The sequence below is a fragment of the Pteropus vampyrus genome, unplaced genomic scaffold (genome assembly GCF_000151845.1).
Source record: "Pteropus vampyrus isolate Shadow unplaced genomic scaffold, Pvam_2.0 Scaffold92, whole genome shotgun sequence".
NCBI classification, from domain to species: domain Eukaryota; kingdom Metazoa; phylum Chordata; class Mammalia; order Chiroptera; family Pteropodidae; genus Pteropus; species Pteropus vampyrus.
In genome coordinates, this window is record NW_011888873.1 from 1,384,827 (window position 1) to 1,407,074 (window position 22,248).

The window sequence follows — 22,248 nt, forward strand, 5'->3', positions numbered from 1 at the left end:
ATATAATATAATTTATAATTACATGTAAATTATAATTATAAATGTAACTTATAACTAATTTGATAAATTACATTTTTACATTATTATGACTATATTTTGAATCATTTCTGCATGAATATCTTTTGTATTTAATTCAAATCCAAATAAGATGAGCTATGATGGATGAGAATGAGTTCTCTAAGGAGGTGCTTAAGAGTAGAAAGAAGACAGTACCGTTTCCTATGACTAGTGAAAGTATCTAATAATCCTCTCAAGGCAGCACAAAATTAAGCTTAAAAATGGAACTTAAGCTGATTTTCAAAGGGGAAAAAAAAAGAGCAATATTATGTTCATTGGAAGAATAAAGTCATCACAACCAAGACGACCCAATCTGGTCTATCTAGATCTGTAAGTCGAACACCCCAAAGCATGATGGGAGCCCACAGACCGGGGTGCTCTGAACCTTGGAGTCACGTACTCACCAGCTCATGTTCTTCAGTTTGTAGGTTGTGGTGTTTGTTACTTCTTGAAATTTCCAGCACCTCTGTGCTTACCCAAAATAGAACGCAGTGCACAAGTTCAATTTGGAGTCTCAAAGGCCTGTTCAAATGTGCGCGAGTCTTTTAAAAGGAAGCCAAGTGGATAGATCCTAATCGGTAACATGAAAACAGAGTTCACATTACACGATGGTAGAGCCACTGCAATTTATAGCTCAGGTTTGGCCACAAGTGATGGATGGGCACCATTTGTTAAGATCTTTCCAATTCCTTCTTCTCTTACCCAACATTGTATATGCAAATCTAGAGGTGACCTGAATTTAGTCCTCTTTATCTATCTTTGCAGGTAGGATTTTTTACAGGGTATAATTGTACAACTTGCCAAGTAAGTGCACCCTAATATAATGTTATAAAATGAAGTCAGCTGCAGGTTTCTATTTTATAGAATAGTTTTATTAAGCAAGCCTTGCATTAATAAAAGTAATTTCTCACTGAGAATTATCTCATTTTTTGAGCCATTTTTCTAATTATCCTTAACAGTATTATTCTCCTTTGATAAGTGATTGATTCCAAGATCACTTTATTTTACTCGAGTGTCTGGCTATGCCTCAATTAAAATGTACCTAATATTGAACTTTGAAACTCCAAATTTTGCTTATTTTCTCTTCAGGATATAGTGTATTAATTCTTTCCCTTACTCAATTCCTTCTCACTAAAATTATTGTCAATCTCATCTTCTCTACTGTTCATGTCTATTTTCTTTTCTCTCTAAAAACCTTTTTGGTGCAGTTGAAGCCATCACCCGATACTTAAATGAGTCCACTATTGTGGGTAGCATTAACCTCTAATTTAGTTCATCAGGGGTTTGAATAGTGGGTCTCTATCAAAGCTGTTCCCAAGCAAAAGAAAGTAATAGCAGGTGCTGAAGTAACTGGTGCCCGTGGTACAGACTGACAGCACCCAGTGGGAGTTTTCATCTCGTCTCAGATCTAGACTATGCTGTGGATGCTGTTTATGTCCTTTCACTCTCACTGGGGCCGTGTTTCCAAGACCCTGGTCCCGGCGATGATTTTCCTATAAAGTGATCCTCTGCACCCCAATTTTCTAAATGTAAAGGGGATGATTAGGTGTGTTTTGTAATGTTCTTTCCAGCTACAATTTCAAATTAAATGAAAAGTAGAAAGTACGGGAAGCTAAAATCAGTGCTGAAAGTCTCCAGACTGCCAACATATGCTAGAAATGTTGGAGGCGGGGACCTAAAGTGGGACCACTATATAAGGCCTGCCCCTCTAAAATCAGCATTGCTGGATCTAGACATAAAAACTATATTTCCCCAAGGTGGAGACACTCACTCAATGTATGGAAAACAGAATGTGGCGGGAGGCCATGGGGGCTCAGAAAGAGATCAGAAGATCTGAGCTTTATGTAAAACTCCTGGGATTAAAGAAGAAATCAGACAAAATTGACAGAAGTCATGGACCTGAAGTCATTACCATCTTTCTACAAAGGAAGAAAATATAGGCAATATATAGAAATAGCACCATTTAAGATGCTATTTATAATCCCCTCAGGTAATGTAATGATCACCGTGACAACTTTTCTATCCCCTACAGCTTCTCTTTTTCTTCTAAATATGTTGTGTGAGGCAAATGTCTTTTATTTACTTTTTACTTAAATCTGTTCCTCAGAACATCAGTTCACTTTGTCAATGCCTGTCTTTCTCAGCTATTTTCACTTAAATCAGGCCTTCTATGCATTATTGTAGTTGTTTTAGTTCTCCATTCAGGATATCCCTGCTTTGTTCGATATATTTATTCAATTAATTTGCTCTAGGAAATGGTTATACCTATGTTTTTAAAGAGTCCTGCCTTCAAGGAGCCTACAGTCTGGTAAGAAAAGACAAGTAAATAGTAACAATGATATATTAAACCCTTTTCTGCAACAGCTGCTTGACAGAGTTACTGATTTTTATGCGGTTTCATTTAATCCTTTCAAAGGCCTCCCAAAAGGTAGATGATGTCTGCATTTTATAGATGAGAAAATCAAAGCTCAAGCACATTAAGTAACCTGCTCAAAATGGCAAGGCTTGCTACTGAGGAAGCTCAGCCTTGGAGTTAGCTATGCCTCATTCCAAAGCCTTTTTCCCTGCAAGGTAATCACGGCTATAATAAAGAGATAATCATATTTCAGTTATTCTTCATTATAACTGTAGGCAATGGATAGAAGTTAATGTGTACTTGTTTGGACCAAAGATCAGTAGGATTTTAACCCTGCTCCTCCCACCTGCTAAGGGAATGAGACTCTTACAGGGACTACGAAGTCAATTTTCTGCTGCTTCCAGGTTTTCTTTTAATGCCAATATCTTTCCTCTTCAAACTTCTACTCAGCAAATAAGTTGACGATGATGCTGATTGCTATAACGAAGCTGTCATGTCAACCATAGACAAAGTCATTAGTAGAGATTGGAATTTTCTTAATCCAGTTGTTTGGCAATTTCATGAATTCCCATTTAAAATTAAAATTTTAAAAACCCATAAAACTCTGAATGTGAGCTATCTGAAATAAAATATAAGGTAATGAAATTCAATATCTAGGTGTGTCCAATCCATTTTATTTTCTCCATCAACAAAGTAAAAGTACATTTACTTGCAAAGATCAGTTAACATACTCACAAAGAACTTTTTTCTACCTGATTTTTAAAAAATTGCTAATGATTACTGTGTGCCAGCTATGGTTTTCTGTGCATTATCTTCCTCAACCCTCTAAAGGATGCTGTAAGGTAATTAATGATCTTCCCATTTTTCAGATGAGGGAACTGAGACTCAGAGATCATGCCCAAATCAATAAGCTAAAAAGGGGCAGAACCAGAAAATTAACTAAGGACTATTTTTTCTCAAAAACTATGCTTCTAACTACATATGTTGTGCATCATTGAGATAATGAGATAATGATAACAACAACAATTTAACCAACACTTACGAGTGCCTATTGCGTATCAGGCATTGTTTGAAGAGCTTTTCATATATTAACTCATTTGATACTCACAATCATGAGTCAGGTACTGTTATGATTCTTAGTTTGTTAATAAGAAAACTGAAGTGCATGGAGACTCAAATATTCATACCACTGGAGGCAGTAGAGTCAGATTCCGTGGTGGCAGACGGTGTCCAGAACCTTGCTCTCAATCATTATGCTCTTGGCAAATATGGATAGTTAGACAAACTATTTATACATGACTGCCGCTTATAAAATGGAATATATTATGATTTATATTCATTTTTTCAATGTATGATACTTAATCAGAAGCCACGAGACAAGAATATTTAAAATAATTTCCACATTTGAATGTGTGTCTTTTACTTTATTTAAAACTGGAAAATTATTGGCTTCCTAACCCAACATAAATTTGCCTCAATTTTGACTGATAGCATTCACTATTTTAAGAAATCATAAGTAGAAATCTTAAAGGTCATTTCGTATTCAAACTCAATACCTTACCTGCCTTGAATATCTTTTCGAAATCACGTTTTCTCTAAAAAGGACAAATTCTACCATTCAATTTAGATTTTAAAAGCCCAGTGAAGTATAGTGAAGTGACCCTGTTCAAAGTTTCCTGAACAATGCTCTGGCAACGTGCACTGAGAACAGGATAAACAGTGGGTTCCTGTGTTGTATTTCCTGTAGATGATTATTATGTTTTTATTTCTCTTTATATCACTGATCATTAAATGTTAGTTTTAGGGGAAAAAAGAACCAACTACCTTACTATATTTAGAGTCAAAAATATTCAAATTATGCAGCTCCTAGGGCTTCAAACATAATGGCTGTTTTTCATGGCAATTTTCACTCCACTAGGAAATGATAATGGGCCTGAAACTGGATGCCACAACTGTTGTTAGTTGTTGATGTCCAAAAGTTCTTTCAAAACTTCCGAAACTATTTTTTATTTGATATCTTAATGGAAAGCCTAATAGTCTATGGTTATCTTTCAGCCAGTCCAGTCCAATGCAATAAAGTTGTTCTCAGATGATTGTCGGGTATGTTTCCAGCTTCAAGGAACAGATTACCTTAAGACAGCCATTTAACCAGGGGAGAGACTGGTTTACCTCAAACAATGAGAAGCCCAGAGTGTGTTCAACTCTATCATCCTCCCCTTAGCATGTGCGTCCTGTGGAGATATCTACATTTCCCCCAGCTAAGAGGAGAAGGACAAAGTAGCCTTCTTCTCTGGAGGGTCTGTGTATTTATTATGTATGTGAAGTATCTTGCCTATAGCTTATTAGCCAGAACAAACTGCAAAAAAAGTCTGGGAAGATAAGTTTTTAAATAGATATAGTATCAGGATTCTACAGTCAGATGAAAGCAAAAATAGATCCTCAATGGGTAGAAAGCAGTGTCTGCCACAACTGGGTTACATAATTTATTACTTATTTTAAAGAGTAATGAATATGGAAATAGTGACTTGATTGTAAAATATATTGTATCACTGAGAAACTTCAATGGAAAATGATCCTGAAATACTTGCTGAGAAAAAGAGTGTACCTGCTAGAAGGTAAAAATGTGAGCATTTGCTTTGAATCAGAGGTCCATTCCCCAGCCCTTTGTCTGCCTAAACACAAAGTAGCCATTACCGCAGCACGCTAGACCCTCCTGTGCCTTTCACCAGAGCCCGATACGGTCCTGGCTCAGCCCCAAGAGTATGAACAAAGATTTTCCCCTCTTTTTTTGCAAAATCGAGATATCATTACTCATTGCTTGACATTTCCAACATGCCTCTCTCATACCATCTTATTTCTTGTGCTTCCTTTTGTGACTAAAACTATTGTTGCTGTTTTTAGTAGGTTGACCTTGCTGGTTAGAGCATTCCCTCCCAAACTTTTCTATATCTGTCATAATAAAAGTGAGAATATTTGTAGGCGCACTGAGTTAAACAAATGGGGCTGCTAATAGACAGAGGTGACTGGTCCAGGAGCTCCAGCTGCTCCACATCTCTTCTGGTCATCTGATAGCTGAGGGGATCAATATTGCAGAAACATCTGTAACTCACTCTGGACACACCTATAGGTCTCACAAAGAAGTAGGAAGGGCTGGATTAGAGGACAGATAACACAGCAAATATTAATGTGTCCAATCTCGGCAGGTTCCCGATTCCACCCCGCGTTCATGTAGGAAGAGGTTTTTCTTGTGCACTTGGTGTCATAAATCTATAGTTCCTTCTAACCCTTGAATGTTGGTCAACAATTCTTTATTGTTCTTTACTCATCCTTTGTCTCAGCGAGTTTCAAGGACACTTTTCTAACATTTTGTGTATTATTTGTGTGCGTGAGTATCCTTGCAAAATTAACTTTTGTGGTCAGAGCAAAGGTGAAAATGTGCCATGGATTCTTGGGTTAATTAGTTCATTTTTGAATGCCTCAGAAGAGATATATTTTATGCTGTGCCTTGGCAATTTCAAAGTATTTTACAAATTTATAAAGAACATGTACATAGTACATCTTCAAATATTCTTAAGCTATAATAAACATACCTCTGCCCAGGGTAGAAGAGTTTACACAGCCTCTTCGAAGACAACAGGGCAAAGAGCATCCACCAGCCACTTGCTCTGCAGCCTAGGCCACATAAATCTCTCTTTTTCTCTCCTGTTGAGATCACATGGCCCTCTGCCAGAGAACAAGATTGCAGACCTCCAACTTCTCCATTAGTGACCAGTAATTCATTGTATGACTATAATGATACACAATGTGGACACGAGAAAGTTTTTCATGCCACAGGAATGATAATGGCTGGGTAGTATTGTTGGTGTCTCTCTTCAGGTCTGTCTGTCTGTCTGTCTGCTCATAAGCTACCCGATAAACAATATCAGATATGTCTTGCAGAGATCCAAGTGGCATAACCGTCTAGCAATATATAGACAGATATGTAATTCTCTCAACAGCCCTAATCAGGGACCTCAGCTGAGTGATTAATACACCCTAATAGAGTATTACGTGGTTCTGAGAAAGGTATGGAGATATGCTGTCTGAGTGCAGGTAATTTGATTTATTTCAAATCTATTTTAGAAGATAAATGCAAATTATTAAGATAATAGAATATATTATATCTTGAGGGGAAAACAAGTTGCATTTGCCTCTTGAGACAGCTTTAAACCAAATATGTTGCTACAAAGGAATATATTTCAGAGAGTCCTCTTGTTTGAAACAGCTCTTAATTAGAATGCATAGTGTTTTGCTTTTTATAGAATAAAATACTTCTTATTTCACAAGTTCTGACAAATGTATAACAAAAACGTCATTGTGTGTCACTTAATGCCTTCTGAAGAACTTATTTAATCCTTTATTTGTTCAACAAATACATATTTAGCACTTACTTTATGCCAGACCAAATTCATGTGTGGGGAATACATGTGAAGTGAAGGGAAAACAGAAGCTTACAGGATAATGCAAGAGAAATACATGAATCGATCTCTCAGATAAATGCAACTAGATTTCACACTCATGGGAATGAAGAATATGATTCTTCAAGAGTTAAAAGCAAAAAGAACAAAACAAACAAACAAACAAAACCCACTTGACCTTGGCTGGATCAGGGAAGCCCTTCCTGAGGAAAGGACACTTCAACTGAGGGCTGAAGAATGTGTGGTATTAACCGCTGAGCAGGGGAGGAACAGCACACATAGGCCCTGGATGTGGCCCATTCCGGGAAATGAGAGGAGGCCAGAGAAGCCAGAAGAAATGGAGCTAGAAGGAAGGTAGGGCGACATGGGTAGAGGTGTAGAAGATACCAGGTCTTGCAGAGCCTTAAACAGGCCACTTTAGGAAGGTTTATCGTAAAGATTTTTAGATCAGATCTAACAATTTCAATGGAATATAGAATTCAAAAAAAGCTAAGTCATGGTTATATAAATAGCAGAGGCACTTTTTACATATATGCAGGATTCAGACAGTATGTTTAAAAACAAAATTTGAACTAGGAAAGCGAGTTTTAATGAAGGTTTTCAGAACTTATTTCCATATAATCTCTTGCATCTGATCATAGTTCTTTAACCATTCATTAACATTTTCACCTTATTTGGTGAAGTCCAGTGCCAGATTGCATAATAAGACATGGAATGGCAAATCATCTCCTAAAATTTATTTGCTTCAAATCAGTAACCAAGTATTAGAAATTATTGGATATATAATTTGACAACTTTCAAAATATTCCTGCTGCAGATGTAGATTGGGGTGGGGGTGCCAAATGTAATTTACATAAATCCAAGCAAAAACAGACCTTAGAGTTAGGAAGGTGTTTGTAGCCCAGGTTTTCTGCCTTGTGCCTCAGGGCACAAATGTAGAGCCCTTCGTGACTGGTCTGAAATCATTTGTGGGCTTGAGTTTCCCCTCTCAAATGCATTTTTTCTTTGTTGAACTCTCAGACAACTGAGGTTCCTGTAGGCAGCCTGGCTGACACTAAGTGCACAATGCTACCAAGCAACATCATTTTTGTTGCATGTGCTTCACTTAGTTTTGTGTGTTTGAAGCAGGCAAGGATAAAAGATAATATTACACTTAATGTAGCCTTCATTTTGCATCTGCCATACCTGACTTCGGGGCTCCACCCATTCCTTTAAGCTGCATATCTGATTTCAATAGTCTCTGTAGTATGAGAATCTGACTGCCTTTTCAATACGGCTTTGAAACTCACACCAGTGTTTCAGGCAGTCTTGCTGCCCCTCCCTAAGCACTAAAATATCTAAGAGAATGATACATTGTTCTGGAATATTAGACAATGCTACTAAACTGACATGGGCCACGAAAGCCTTCAAACATTTATAGTTGCCAACTCACTTTTCAAAAGACTTCAGGGGGGAAAAAATGTAACTAGAAAACAATATTCATGGGAAAACTACATTCACTTCCTTCCTGAGATCCTCTCAAATAATAGGAAGTGATGAGGAGTCAATTGAGAATTTTCAGTTCTCTTGGGAAAAAAAATTAAACAACTCTCGAAGAAGCTCTTAAGATAGATGTATTCAAGAAACCATGCACATAAAAGTCTCTGGAAATCATCATAATATCTGAAAAAAATTACATTTGACCATATATGGAAACCTGTAGTTATTCTACTATATTTTAATTATTTAACCAACAATAGCATTTACAATGAGCCAGACTTTTCTACATTCCTTTAAAGTAACTATTTTAATTCTCACAATACCCCAATGAGATAGGTCTTATTATAGAGAAGGAAACTGAGGCACAGAAAGGTGAAATCACTGACCCAACATTACATAAAAGTGGCAAGACCAGGATTCAAACCCACACAAACTGTCTCCAGACTCTCTGCTCTTAAGCATTATGCATTGTTTAAATTTTTATGAAACAACCAACCAATTAAATGAGAAGTAAAGCTACAAATGGTCTCTGCATGCAACTTTGGGAGTTTTAAATATTACCAACGTAGGCCCATTCTCTCTCTCACAGTGACAAGTTTATTTTTGTAAAGCCATCTGGAGCACACGATGCTCTGGTGGCCACCTGAAAAAGTGAGGAGTCGTTTGGCAACTGGTGAGATCATTCAAAATAATGTGCACACTTATCTAAGGGTGGGACCGAGATGTGCCGAAGAATAACAGCAGGCCTCTTTACCATTAGAGAGTAGCATTAATAAGATCCTCTCCTGAGATATAAATACCCTCTAGAACAGTTTGGACTCTGTCAACTATGCCTTAGCATACATTGTTTTAATTAGACCAATACTTAGCTAAGAACAGTCTCAATTTTCATTGTGTGCTATGGAGGGAGAGAAGGAAATGTATAACCAAACTGACTTTCAACACTTCTAATTTTTTTTTTCCTCCTCATCTCTGAAAGATTCTTCCTGCTTGAGCCTCTGAAACCAAACCTGGCATTATGGAGAGCTTAAGAACCTCAGTTAACATGGCAGCTGGTGACTTGCACTAGTGTTTTGTAACCATCCCACTTGTGACTTGCACTAATGTTTTGTAACCAAGTCCTTATTTTTTGGAGCCTGAATCTCTGTTCTGGTATTCTGGTTCCTCTGAGACCAAGGCTATGCTCTGCTTTATTCAGTCTTGAGCACTAGGGACCTCTGTCAGATCTGAGGAGGCATAGAACACCTCTTGCCAGGCTCCTCCTGTGGGTTACAACATCCACCCAACCCCCTTGCTGTTGGTTTCCACTGTCTATTCAGGTTTTGTCCTCCCAGCACCTGACAATTCCCCAAGCAGCTGCCCCTCACAAGGAGGAACATGCCTGCTCCCTGGATCCTGGCCCCTCTGCATCTGGTCTGATAGGCCCCCATCGCCCATCAAACTCTCAGTGCTTGCTTTTACATTAGAATCACCTGGGAAGTTCTTTAGATATGCAGACGCTTGGGTTTCATCTAGATTACTTAAAGCATACTCTAGAGTTCGGTCCAGGATATTGGCATTTAAAAGAATTCTCTCTATAAGTCTCATAAGTATCCAAGGATGAAAGAACTATATCAATTTCTCTCCAATTTTAATGTGGGGATGTTGTTAAAATGTACTTGCTGATTCAGTAAGTGAGGGGTAGGGCCTGAGATTTTGCATTTCTGAATAAGATCCCAAGCGATGACTGTAATGTTGGTTCCACAGGCCACTCTTTAAGTAGCAGGGCTCAAGACCAGTGCTTCTCAAACTGTCATCAAGAATCACCTGGGGACTTGCTAGAGATGTAAAATTTCAGGACCCTCCTCAGACATACTAGGCCTAAAACTGGGGGTGGGACCCAGTAATCTCTGTTTTGACAGTTGGAGAACCACTGGCCTAGATGGCACTGCCCAATAGAAATTAATGCAAACCACATATGTAATTTAAAATTTTCTAGTTGTCACATTTTAAAAAGTGAAACAAAACTGATAAAATTAACTTTAATAAAATATCTTATTTAATCTAATATATCTGAAATATTATCATTTTAGCATATATCAATATAAAAAATTAATGTGAGAGTGTGCATTCTTTTTTTTTTTGCATTCTATGTCTTCCAAGTCTCTCTCATGTGTATTTTACACTTATACGCCATCTCAGTTCTGACTAGCCACATGGTAAGTGTTCCATTGCCACATGGATCCACCATATTGGACAGGCAAGTTCTAGAATTATGACAGTGATAACAGCATTGGCTTTTATTGAAGGCTTGCTGTGTATCAGGCGTTACTTAGTCAAGCACCTTATGTGCATTATTTGTATAAGCCCTACCACGACTCTGTGGATCGGTATTGTAATTATTCCCGTTGTATGCAGGGGAGGGCTTATGCCAAAAGCCCTGTTTACTGTTTCACCAATGTAATAAGCCCACTCTAAGATAAGCATTTCCCAATTATTTTAAATCAATTTCTTTGTAAAAACAAGAAAGATAATGAATATTAATAAAATCATTAACATTAGTACAATTGTTAAGACATCTATAGCTTATAAAAGGCATCATAGTTGGGGAAGTAGAAAAGTCCAAATTTAGTATCCTCTAACCTTTTAAAATATGCCTAAAGCCCAACAAGTACTCTTCTGTGACACGAAATCTGCTGAAAGGTTCTTATTGAGAGGCTATTTGGACAATAGGGATCCTTTGGGAACGAAGGAGACTCTAGTGAATCACATGGCAGGGTAAGATTTATCTTGAATGGAAGCAGCTGGCGGGTCATCATCTGTTCATTCAAGTGCAGATTATGATACAAAATGACTCTAATAATTCAGTAATGCACCACACAACAAAGTTTAGGATCATGGACCGCATATACAGTGGAGGTCCCATAAGATTATAATGGAACTGAAACATTTCTATCACCTAGTGACCTCATAGCCATGGTAATGTTTAAGCTCAATGCATTACTCACAGGTGGTGATGCTGGTAAACAAATTTACTGTGCTGTTAAAAAAACGAAATTCAACTGAGTAAATTTGAAGCTCTGAGTGGCTTTATTAAGTGATTTGTGAATGAGGTAGCATCCATCTAGCAACGAAGGGTAGCACAAAATGGAGGGTTTGTATAGGAAGAAGGGTGGGGAAAGGGAACTATTAAAAAGAGAGAAGAAAGATTATTTTGGAGCCAGGACACCCTTTCTTTAGGGAAAGAGAAATGTGTCATTAGGGTTTCCTGAAGGGTTTTAGTCATGCAGATTGCATCTTCTTTCTGTGGAGGAACGAAGAGTAGTGACCGGTTACCTTACTGGTCGATTATTGATTCTAGAAAATTTCAGACTGGTTGATTATGATTCCATTTCTGGGAGAGGTGGAAACTGCAATTAGATCAGGTATTAAATCTAAGTTTGGTGTCATGGGCTTTTTAGCATGAGTTATGTCATTTTGGTCCTGTGGGTTTATTTCTTAAACTGTAAAACAGTGTGCTACGTTACATAAGCAGCAGCCTCACACATCTCTTGCGTTTGCTGCCCCTCTTGATTGCATCATTTCCTCTTGTGCCTGATTTAATCTCGTGTTGCTTTGTACAATAACCTGCTGTACAGGTTTGTAGCCTGGGAGCAAACAGGCTAGGTGATTAGTAGGCTGTTCCATCTAGGTTTGTGTAAGTGCACTATATGATGTTCGCACAATGACAAAATGCCTAACAACACATTTCTTAGAACATATCCCCATATGATTGTAGTTAAATATGAGGCAATGAGCTTCTCTCAGTATTGAGGTAGAAAGCAGGCAGCTTGGAATTTAAAAATAATGATTGACTTAAGTCAAATAGTTCATCTTTATTAGTTTCCTCAACTTCCGTAGTTTCTCAAAGAAGGCCAACTTTTAAATGTATTTTCCCTTTCATTATAAACGACTATAAGGAGAAAAAAGTAAAAGCAATTTAAAATTTTCTGGGCTAGGCTTCCGTTTTTTGTCAGAATTGTCATTTATCATTTTGACCAAGTAATATGAATATTCTATTTTGAACTGACAGATATTTAAGACATATTAAAATGTAACCATTTAAAATAAATCAACAGAAAAATACATTATTCTACAGGTTTGTTTTTTAAAACTCTGGTATATTTTAAAAATAAAGTTAATCTTATTTAAAATTTTAATTAGATATCTCAAACTTAAGTTGTAGTTTTTTTTAATTTAAATATTTGTGTAGTTTTAATATGTGAATTATGTTGAAGGAGTTCACGATTTTACCATACTACTTGAAATATAGGAATGACATTTTTTTTACATATTGTGCATATTCCTCAGTATTTTTTTAAATTTATTTGTCACTTATATTAAACATACAACATTATATTAGTTTCAGACATTTATATACCTTATGAAGTGATCACCCCCATAAATCTATACCCGTCTGACAACGTTGTTGACTATATTCCAGTGCTGTACTTTACATCTCCATGACTATTTTTATAACTGGCAGTTTGTACTTCTTAGTCCCTTTCACCTTATTTCACTTGAAATAATAGTCATCTCTCTTTTTTTTTTACATATCATGCATAATCCTTAGTATTTTCCATAATCAGTTTCAGTGTCTTTCTTTAATTACAAGGGAAGAATTGGATTTGATCTGTCTCTTAACCAACCTTCATCATATTAATTGTAAAATATATCATGGTGGTTTATACTGCACTAAGATCAGAGGCGCTTCTTTCACCTCCTTTCACCTCTCAGCAGGACTCACTGACTGCTTAAGCATTCTCTTTGTTACGAAGTTTAAAGGATTCAGGGATTTCATCTGCTTACCATAAAGGCTTCTATAAAAATACTTAAGTGTTCCCTTGGTAGGAAGTAACTAGTTTTCCTTCTTAGGGGTGTAAAAGACAGAAAGAAGCAATGGAAGCCAGGAGTTGGTCTGATGACGCATAGCATCTTCCTTCAGTCATAGTATAAAGAGATCTCATCTCCAATTGCTATGGTTTGAATAGTCTCATCATAAGAAGAAAGAAGCTGTAAAAGTTTGTAACAGATTTTGTCTTTATTCTTTACACTTGCTGAGTTCGTGTGCTGTAAACCACTGGAAGCAAGGAGTTTATTTTGCCCATTATTGTATTCTTGAAGTGCCTGGCATGTAATAGGCTCAGAAGTACTTGCCACAAATATTTGCTGAATGAGTGAATACATGCATGAATGAAATGAATGGATGAATGAGTAAATACAACTTTTAGATCTTAATTTATAATTCTAGAAGTAAAATGAAAGCTCAGAGTTTGTTGGTGACCCAGTCTGTACTATTTCTTCATTGGCCTTTGGAGGGAGAAGCAGGGGATTGGTGTCTGCCTGCATCATGTCACTGAATGGTCCCCAGTCTCTGCCAACAGATAAGAAATGTCAACAGCTTAACCCAGTAGCTTTCAAAAATAGCATACTTGATGAAACTGGAAATTTGGGTGCATGCTAGAAATAAACCGTTTGCTTTCAGCCTTAAGAAGGATAGGCTGACAATAGATATTCCAATCAGAGATATCTAAAATATTTTTTAAGACCCATGTATAAGTGAGCAACGAAATATCAGATGAAGTGTCTTCCCTCTCAATAAGGTATATTTTCAATGAGTCAGGTAAATCATTTTGAAAACTTCAGGATTATGGCCAGGCACTCTGTTTCTTTAAGATTCCAGTCAAGTTTTCTTGTTTGTTTGTTTTCAATAGTGCTGGGCAGTTTTCCTCAAAATTTAAGCAACTATTTGAACAGTAAACCAAGTTGGTGTGGGTTTCCTGGTTTGTGCCCTCCCCGTCCCCGTAGGGGATGGGGGGGTGTGGCGATTCGGACACGATTTTTTCATCACTTTGCAGACAAGTCCGGCTGCTGTTAATGCTGAAAATAGCTCAAATGCTCTCAGAACAGTAGCACCACCCAGCAGCTGGGATTCTTTCCTCTCTTATTTGCCTTCTCTCTTGCCTTTTTTTTCCCTTTCAGACACTTGGATTGGACTTAATCTTAAATCTCTGGAGTTCAAGACCTTTTAAAAGGGGCTAAATAAACAATCTCTACATGTAAAGGCCACTGACTCCTACTTCCTCTGTTCAGAGCAACTGTTGAACCCTGCTGCCTGGAGGTAAGAGTTTTATTCTGGAATTATTTAATTGGTTTATGATATGTTTAGGACTAATGCTTTTTAAATAACTTACTTATAATGAAAATAAGCAGAGGCTGCGAATGATCTTCAGGTAGATATGATGTCCCAGAATATGGCAGGGGCATCTGTACATTTTTTGTGGCTGTAATTTTAAACTTTGCTTGAAGCTCCCTGTCACGCTGACCTGTAGTACAGACCGGCCTTCGCCTGAGCTGCCCCAGAACCTTAATTACCCCTCTTTGCCAGGGCAGTGAGCAGCCCTTTGAGACGTCATAATTTTGTTGTTTAGACTACTTACTATTTCTAACTAATGAAGGGCATTTTTTTTAAAGGAAAAAGATGCAACCACCTGAGTAAAGAAAATCTATTAGTAATTGTTTTTTAAGGACCACGAGCGAGCTCTATTTTATTTTGTTCTTTCGTCACTGTTTGTTCATTGCTAGTGTGAAAGTAGAAGTTGTTTGTTTGTTTTACTTTTTTGTATGTTCCTAGCACAATTTGGAGACTCAGATCTGAGAATTCCTCACCTAGCCAAAAGTCTTTTGCTAGCAGGTTTCTCTAATGTGACAGCATTATATTTTGGATAGTTTACTGTGTCTCCCGTCCCCCCTCCTTATGCTTGAGCTTAACATTTTGCTAAGTACTTTGATCTGTGGACTTTAACTTCAAACACAACATTTACTTTGGTTGTGGGTATTGACTACGGTCAGTAAAAAGTCTTTTGTTGTTGTTGTTTAATGCTTTTAAATAATTTCCTTTAAATAATCTATTGGGCTTTGGTTTTCTCTCACTGATATGTCTTACGTTTTACTTGTGAAGGGATCCCTAATTGCAGGGAAAAGTTTCTTTTATGGCAAGGTTCTCTCATCAGATAGACTTTATGACAACTCTCTGCTCCCCAGCAAGCAGCAAATGACAATGCAAAGAATCTGATTCTGTCAACCTCCTCATTTGATTGCCCTGCTGACTCAAAATTACCACATGCCCTAGGGCCTAACTGTTGCCTTTTTAACAGGGACACTGAAATCCTTGGAATTTAAAAGTTCTTGTTTCCAAAAAAAGTTTATTGATATCAGTGATGACGTGTCAAAAGAAAGCATGCATTTTAAACACACAGAGATCTTCTGGGTAACTTAAAAAGAAGAAGAAAAAAAAAATTAAAAAGAAAGAAAGAAAAGAAATTAAAAAAAGAAAAGGAAAAACTAGGAAAATAAAGAAAAAAAAAAAAGACCCTCTGTAGCCAAAAGTCTGTTCTGATAGTAAAACTTCTGATGAATGAAGAATAAGGAATATTTTTTTAAAAAAAGTATTTCCTAAAAGAGGCAATGTGGCACTCTCTAACCATTCAATTAACTTCTAAATGTTCTCTTTATTTTAAAGAAAATTCATGTGAATATTACATAAGTTTGTTACCTTTTTTTCTCCACTCCAGGCAGAGGGTATTTTCAAAGTGCTCAGCCAGATAGTGAGTTTGACGGTCCCTGGCAAACTGTCCCTGCCTGATCTGTTGAAGGTTAGGAGTAGAATGAGCCTAATCCTGTCGGGAGACCATTTAACTCCAAGTTAAGGACTCCTCAGAGCTGATGCAGTCCACTCCGGTATTCTGCACCTTGCTGAGAAGGAAGGAAGCAAGTGTCCACAGAACAAGATTTCAGAGGGGTGGAGCTAGGGAGAATGCTGTGAGAGAGGTTTCTCCGGATTAGATGCAATATGATCTCTAGAATTTGGACTATTCGTATCAGTCCAAGTTTTATTTCCAAACACTGGACATTTAATTGCTACTTACCCCCACCCCTTCATTCTGCATTGTAGGGAGCATTTTAATCATCACATTTTTGTGATGGGTCAAAATTCGAAATTCTCCAATTATTTTGAGCATGGACTTCACTGCCTTTGGGGGTCTAGAATCTTCTCCTAATACTAGGAAACCCTGATCTGGCATTGCTGAGCGCAAGTATATTACTAAAGGTAATACAAGTTCATTTGCAGAATCCAGTGGCACCAGGATGAAATGGGTTTGGAGGATGATAGATGGCCGTTTCATTCTTGGGGAAGCTATTTTTTCCTGTTTTGTTGTTGTTGTTTTGTTTCTTTGTGTCTCTTCACCCCTTAATTTTACTCTGAAACTTTGGATTGTTTGAACGTGAAACTCCAGGTGAAACCTAGCCAAAGCCACTGAGTTTCACACAGGTTCCACATGAAAGAAGTATTTTACCCAGCGTCGCTCAAAACTTGGCCCATGTTTTGCCAGAAGTTTCATGAATGTCAGTGAGCCTGGATTTGAAACATAATCCAAAGCCAGGTGACTTCTAGTGACTCTGAGGCTTAATTGTATAAGTATAGAATCTGTCAAACAAGGACATCCCTTATTTTCACGTCTTCTGTAATTTCATTGTGTACACACATTTTTTCCAACAAACTCCCATTTGGTCTATGATACTTTAAAGCCAAGTTCAATCCTAATATAAACTTTTATAGTTGTGGTATTTAAGCACTGGCAACCAGAGTTTGCATTTTAAATTCCTACACAGTCTGAACCACAGTGGTGTGAACATGTTGGTATAATTCAGCTGAAGGAAGTCCCAGGAGAGTCATGGAATGTCTTTCTTTGCTTAAATATACCTCTGTGCTCATGAGGAACAAACAGTAACATTTTGTCCTGGTCTAGCCACTTGACAGTATGCTTTTTGTTCACTCTCCAAAGGTGGTGTCAAATATATTGGTGGAAAAATAATAAACTTCCAGATATTTTTTTTCGCCTGTTCAAGCGATACGCTCCTAGAGAACATTGTAAGCATTGAAAAGTTCGGTACTATTATTTGTAACGTAATGTAAATGAGAATAAAGACGTACTCAGCAGAGACAATTTCCTTCAGAAAAGTTTGGTGATTTGGAGCTGATGTGTGTGTTAATAGTCAGTAGGGCACGTTGTGAAGGTGTGTGTGTGTGTGTTCTGGGAAGGGGTAGTGGTAGGTGGAGAGGAAAGGGGATTCGTAAGCTTCGTACAGCAAATCTGTCACACCTAAAGCAAAGATAATCAAGCCCAGGATCTGAAAACATTTCTTTCTTTTGTTAATCATATAAATTTGTGTTGGCTGAATACTGAATTTTTTTGGTATTATTTTTCTTATTGAAGACACCACATTCTGATCATTAGGATTCCAGAAATGGCAAATAACTTCCAATGAAAATATGACAAATTGGGAGAGCTATGTACTTGTAGATAAAGTTGCATGAGCCAATCTTAGAAAGATCTACAGGGATCTTTAGCCATTGTTGATGCTAAGCAACCCAGGAAACTAGGATTTGATATGTCATTTTATTAGTTGAAGGATTTCTCAACTCATTTGAAGGATTTTTATAAAAATGAACTTATGGCTTCATTAATGATTTCATCAGACTAAATTTAGTAAGATTTATAGTTATTTATTATAAAATTAAATTGTCATCAAATTTCATTTTGAAAACTTTGTAGTCATATTTTTGTTTAAAAATATAGACTTTTTATTAAAGATAGAGTTTGTGTTTTAGCAGGTGATTTGCAAAATGACTGTAATTAATCCCATACTAAGTAAAGCATTTGAAAAGCTAATAATAAATAACAAAACTTGTGGGTTCTATATGTAAGAGCTGCATTTGAACACTGACCTTACTATTCAGGGTAATATGTATCAGCATATCTGATTTTATCCCAAAACTAGTACAATGAGCCAGAGGAAAAGAAGATGCTCAAATGGAGGTGCTAGAGAAAATAAGAGACAACAATTCAGGACTATCCTACACGGAGATTCTCACTAAATACATCAAGATATAAGAAACTCAATATTTGGGAAACAATCATCTATAACAATACAGGAAAAGGGAAAGGGCACAATACCAGGTTGAAAACAAATACCAAATTTGTGCATGTGTAAATGTTTCTTTAAAACATTATAAGGCCCTCTCCTTTCAAGAAAGACCTCACTAGTCACTTAAGGATGCAAAAATCAGTCCCTTAGAAATCTTCTCCTGTGCCCAATTTATGGTCAGAAAAAGGGGTCTGTGTAATACTTATCCATTCCTCTAGGATATGTTATTAAAAGTTAAATTTATATATGCATCATATGTGTTTTCAGAAAAAAGAAATTAGTATCAGTCTGATCAGACCATGATGACACAAAATAAAGTATCCCCCAATACACCTAAGAGAATCATTTACCTGAAGCAGATAAACAATCATTTCCAGGAAAGTCACTGTTCTCCGACTAAATTTTTATTTGTTATGTGGCTATTATAATCATCTCTGAAATAAGAAGTAGTACTTAAAATAATGCTTTAATAATTACAATACTCAAATACAACAATGATCTGAAAGCCTTCTTCTCGTACATATCCAAGATGGACTGTCAAAAAGATGCGGGCATTTCTTACAGGTTTAAATGCAGAGACTGTTAGGAGATGTCAGGTCTCCTTAATGCCACTCTCATGCTGAGCTTATCCTGGGGAATCATGGAGTAGGAGACCCCAGTGACCCTCTAATCATTCTTATCTCCATGGGGAAGTCAGCCAACTGGGTTTGAGTTAAAATAGAGAATGGAGAAGGAAATTCCTCTTTCTTCTAATTGGGCTGAGCCTCCCTAAGGCTCTTGGTACAACATTTTTTTTTTTCTTTTCTCATGGCATTAACCCTCTTTTCTGTTATTTCCACTTCTCTTTTTCCAAGAGAAACAAAAGCCTTCCCTTGCAAACTTCACCATTCTTGAGTTGTGGAAGGAAGAAAAAGCCCCAAGGTAGCTAGCTTTGGTGGCTGCAAGATTCACACATGTTACAAAGCTGGCCCATGTCCCTCTGAGTTAGAAGAACATCTTCATGTGCCTTACAGACAGAGCTATGTTTAATAACTGTTGAATACTTCATATCAGAATAAAAATAAAGTGGACACAAGGGCAGCCCTTTAGGTCAGAACAAAATGTCCATTTTTTGTTAACCAAACTTTATTTTAGAACAATTTTAAACTTAGAGACTGCTTTCTATTAGAATTTGTCTGATGTTTCTTGATGGTTAGACTGGCCTTATGGGTTCTGGGGAGGAAGACCACAGACATAAAGTGCCATGCTCATCGTGTCATATCAAGGGTACGTACCATCAGCATGAGGTATCACTGTGGATATTGGCCTTTGATCACCTGGCTGAGGGAGTGTTGGCCAGATTTCTCCACTGTAATGTCACTCTTTCTCCCCTTTTCCATATTGTACTCTTTTGGAAGAAGTAACATTGTACAGCCCACACTAACAGTGTAGAGTTATGCTCCTCCTGATGGAGTATCTAAATTATTTGGAATTCTTCTGCATGGAAGATTTGTCTTTTCTCTCCAATTTATTTAAGTTCAATCATTTGTTTATATCAGTATGAATACATGGATATTTATTTTATACTTTGGATTATAATTCAATACTACTTTACTTATTTTGTTGCTCAAATTTTTCTAGCTTTAGGTATTGGCATCTCTTTTGCTTGGCTCCTGTGTCCCTTTGACATATTCTCATCATTGTGAGGGTTTTTTTCCTGGTATCATAAGGTGCTCCAGGCTTGTTTTGTGTATTTCCTGCCTTAGTCCTAGAATCAGTCATTTCTTCAAGAAGCTCTTGTTCCTTTTATTGAAGAATGAGGTTAGCAACCAAGACCAGAGCATCCATTTTAATATTTGAACATGATCTTATCAGCCACTTACTTTTTCACTTGAAGAATTTTTTTTATTATTATTTATGATTATTATTTATAGATTTTCAGCCTGTGGCTGGTAATACCTTGATGTGGTATGTAAAGATAAGCTTCCTTGCCTTTTCAGATTAACAGGCTACGTGTTGCCCTCACATACTCTCCTGTCCTTCATTTTGAAACAAATTCAATTAAATATGATCAAATCTGTTTTTTATTGTTAAGTTTGGTGGGAGATTCAAGGTCTTAGGTATAGACCTCAAAAGTCTTAAATGAAGTCTTAAAAGGGAGAAATCAGTTGTTTCTTTCTTAAATAAATGTAAGGACATTATGCATTATTTAAAATATGATCAATCAAGACTATTAATTGAATATGGAATTCTATTACCAAGCCTTCCACTTATTGTGTGCAAAGAGCTGTGCCACATACAGATTAGCACTCTGGTGGGACAATCAGACAACACACCTAGATAATAACAGTGATGTAGAGGTCCACAGAGCTATCAGAGCACAGAGCTGGAGTTGGAAGTCAGGCATCTATAGTGCTAGAAAATCAGAGACGTTATCACAGACGGAAAAACTATTTAAATTGGAACTTTGAGTTGGATAAGAGAGCATTCAAATGGAAGAAGGTGATTGTGACCAAAGACTCAGGAGAGACAACTCGGTACTCAGAGACTACCCAGAAATCTGGTATAGCAAAAACTTAGGTCTAATGGGAGTGTCCCTAGAAAGGTGTATCAGGTTGGCATTTATTTGTTGAGAAGAAAATTTTCACAATTAGGTTCATATGTTAGTATTATTGCTGATCAATGTTCAAAATGATGAGAGAGATGAAACCCTGAATAGCCCCTTTTAAGTAGATGTAACTGAGAGGAAGGGGACAAAGATAAGAACAGTAGAAATGAAAAGCCAATATCAGCCAGTGCAGAGTATGAGGAATCAGAACTGTTCAATACTGTCCTCTTTAGCTAGACTTTGTCCTAGAAATTAAAACTGTATCTGCAAAATAACTGCACCTGTAATTTCACTTAAAACTCAGTATTATCAGAAATAATAAGTTGTATTTTTCTTGTTTCACCAAATGCATAGCTATTTCATCTTCAATAATTACTTTGATTTCTTTGATTATCTATTTTAATGTTTGGTGGTATTACTATTAAGATAAGTTTGGTCATGCAGGCATTATGTGCCCAGTGTACAGATGAGGATAGCGATACTCAGATAAATTGCTTCGTCATCCACTCTACATCCTAGTAAATAGCAAATGGTAGATTGACTCTCATGTCAAGATCTTTCAAAGTGTGCCATTCCACTCAGTTTCAAAATACAAAGGCATTAAAGAGGTTAGAAATAATAGTGAAAGGATAACAAGAAAACTATTGTCCAAGAGATAAAAGAGATATTTTTGAATTATAACAAGTTTTGACTTTCTATCTTTCACTGAGAGAAAAGGGGATGACGATTATAGAGAAAGACATGAATGTGCCATGGCATAATGAACCAAAGATATGACTTGGCTGATTGAAACCAATGATAAAGGACAGCAAAAAAGAATCAGATTAGTAACTTGATACTGTGTAAATAAAATAATGTACTCTTATGAAAAGTCTGTTCAATAGTAGAAAGGATAGAAAAGAAACATTAATCTCTTGTTCTAAAGATAAATTTGGGCCTGAAAAAAAGAAACTGAATTTAGTTTAATGGAAAAACACATGTACAGCATATGTTTTTAAAGCATTGTATTTTGGTTACTTTAACCGTTGCATATCCTGATCCAAGTACAACTTTGAATTGGTTTAATTCTAGTGGAGTCATTGCTCTTGACATGTATTCAGCTCAGTGGTACTTCTCTCATTCAATTTTGCAAACCTAAGAAATTTGGTTGGTTTGTAATTTAGTTCCAAGTAGTGTTCAGAAATTTTGTGTTTGTTTAAACTGACCATTTAAATATTTTAAAACTACACAGAACTCAACTTTTAGAACAAATTCTTAATGTTAAAAATACCCAAGAATAAAAAACAAACAAACAAACAAACAAA

The 22,248-nt window shown here is 36.7% G+C and overlaps 1 protein-coding gene across 2 annotated transcripts in view; it reads left to right on the forward strand.

Annotated features, from left to right (window-relative positions):
• The window catches only part of SORBS2 (sorbin and SH3 domain containing 2), a 326,962-nt gene that overhangs the window by 128,920 nt on the left and 175,794 nt on the right, over positions 1–22,248 (forward strand). For both annotated transcript variants that reach the window (XM_011363988.2, XM_011363987.2), the window contains exon 2: positions 14,350–14,488. The gene's annotated coding sequence lies outside the window, so the exon portion shown is untranslated. The remainder of the gene's footprint in view (positions 1–14,349; positions 14,489–22,248) is intronic.